General features: G+C 39.4%; 1 non-coding gene across 1 annotated transcript; it reads right to left on the bottom strand.

Annotated features, from left to right (window-relative positions):
* Positions 1 to 2135: 2135 nt before the first annotated feature.
* Positions 2136 to 2240, bottom strand: LOC141704174 (small nucleolar RNA R71). The gene has a single exon (XR_012567857.1). It is a non-coding gene; the product is annotated as a small nucleolar RNA R71 (small nucleolar RNA).
* Between the last annotated feature and the right edge of the window lie 215 nt (positions 2241 to 2455).

Below are 2455 nucleotides of genomic sequence, written 5' to 3'. Positions count from 1 at the left end.
TGGATATGTGAAATACTGAACTATTCTGGAATTAGAATAACGTAAAAAACTTGCATATGGGGTTCAGATAAACATCACTTGAACGATAGGTGAAGATAGTGATACTTTCCTTTGGTGTTTGATGAAAGTGGATTTTATATCACTTGGAATGCTTTATTACAAGCTTAAATTGGTGTTTTGGACTCAAGTTGTTGGTATTTTGATGTGTTTTTGTGTTATTGCATTTCAGGTATCAGTTAAATGAAGAAAAGAGCTTTTAAAGGAAATATGATGAAAAGTGATCAGAATTGGAAGCCAAGGCCATTGTCAAGTTGTAGAGAATCTCAATAGCTTCGCGTGGGCAGTTGAATCGCCTAATTCTGACGAGTAGAACTCAAGTTATGGCCAAAACAAGATTCATCAGAATATTTTTCCCAGTCAGTAGCTGAGCGCCCGCTCAGCAGAGCTGAGCGCCCGCTCAGAGAGCTGAGCGCCCGCTCAGGAGAGCTGAGCGGCCGCTCAGGGGCGGCTGGTCGCTGATTTCACTGAAAAGGCCTTTTTGAGTAGAATTTGACGATTTTAAGGGTTCAGGTCCACTAGGGCGTATATATACTTAAAAAAAAGGGTTTTCATCATCCGGGAAGATTGTGATACCAAGGAGAAGGCTTAGAAGCACAGAACAACTCCGAAAAAGAAGATCTTATTTTCAACTTGTGATTCTTTGAATTAGTTGTAACTTTGGATGCTCGTTTCCGTTCTTGTTGAACCTAGATCTCGTTTATTCGTACTTTGATTATTATTTAGTTTATTAAGACCTTGTTTATACATGCTTTCATGGAACCCATGGTGATGATGAGTTCGATTATGGGCTAATCGTTGTCATGGGATTTTAACGAATTTACTTATGGATTTCAATAATTAATTATTTCAATATCTTGGTGTGTATTGATTGTATGATATCCTAGTATTGGTTGTGCTTATTCGTCTTATGTGCATAGCTAACATATAGATAGCGTGTTAATCTCTATTGAAGTGACAGTGAATATGAGGTTTAGAACTTGCCATGCTAGCATAGGTTCTTGTATGTGTATACATGATTCGTAGGTAACTCTAACCGTTTTACTTGCCCTATGTAATCAAGATAGATAACTTGTTCTAAATCGTTATGTTGTCAAATTCTATAGACATATAGGGTCTCAATATCAATTGCGTGACCTATTCAGCTCTATCTCTTTTTGTGGATGTCTGTAGATATGGTAACTGTGCCCAACGAAAGCTTGGCGGTTTAGTCAGTTTCGTGTTTATCTGTATTAGTGTCCTCACCATCACATGCTAAGGTTAAGAACGAGAAGGTTATTGAACAAAGTATTTAATGAAGTTAGAATCCCATGTTTGTCATATATATTAATTCAACTTCAATTCTCTTAGTTAATGTTATTTAGTATAATCTCTTAGTTAATAAAAACCCAATTTGTTATTTGTCTTAGCATTGAGCGATAAACCATACATTGTTGCATAGGTGCATAAATTGAACTTAACCTAAACCAGTCTCTGTGGGAACGAATCTGATTTATATCTTATACTACTTGTGGCGTATACTTGCGTGAATATTAGCGTGTTTTCGCACTAACAAGTTTTTGGCGCCGCTGCCGGGGACTCGGTTTAATTTTTAGTTTATGTGCTTGTCATCAGTGGTCGTTAAAGTTCACTGACTCGGATTCTTTTACTTTCACGGTTTATTTGTTTGTGTTTCAGGTACTCATTACAATGGGAGATCCAGCAGCACGAACGAAAGCCTTGATGGATTTTTCTCAACCCAAGATCAATGACATTCAATCTAGCATTGTACGGCCAGCTATCACAGCTAATACCTTTGAGATCAAGCCTGGCATAATTCAATGGGTACAGACTTCAGTCCAGTTTGGGGGTTTCTCCAACGGAAGATCCCAATACAACATTAGGGGATTTCATTGAAATATGCGACACCTTCAAGGTCAACGGTGTTCTGAAGATGCTGTGAAGCTGAGACGGTTCCCATTCTCTCTGAAGGACAAGGCTAAGAGCTGGTTACACTCTCTACAGCTGGTCGATTACTACTTGGGAAGATGCTTGCTCAGAAGTTTCTTACTAAATTCTTCCCTATGGCGAAGACAGCTGCACTCAAGAATGCTATTACTCAATTTGCGCAGCAAACGGGAGAATCGCTAAGTGAACTTGGGAGCGCTACAAGGAGAGCTTAGGAAGTGTCCTCATCATGGAATTCCTGATTGGATGATCATCAATTGTTTTTACAATGGGTTGGGAGCACAGTCCAGACCCATGCTCGATGCAGCATCAGGCGGAGCATTATGGGCAAAGAGCTATAAGGAAGCTTATGATCTAATTGAACTGATGGCTGCTAATGAATATCAGTATCCACCCAGATATCTCACAGGGCAATGGTAGCAGGAGTTCTTGAAGTGGAACAGCTACGGCT

The sequence above is a fragment of the Apium graveolens genome, unplaced genomic scaffold (assembly GCF_009905375.1).
Source record: "Apium graveolens cultivar Ventura unplaced genomic scaffold, ASM990537v1 ctg7515, whole genome shotgun sequence".
In the NCBI taxonomy this organism is placed as follows: Eukaryota; Viridiplantae; Streptophyta; class Magnoliopsida; order Apiales; family Apiaceae; genus Apium; species Apium graveolens.
Note: the sequence above shows the minus strand (reverse complement) of the source record. Positions and strands in the feature narration are given on the sequence as shown.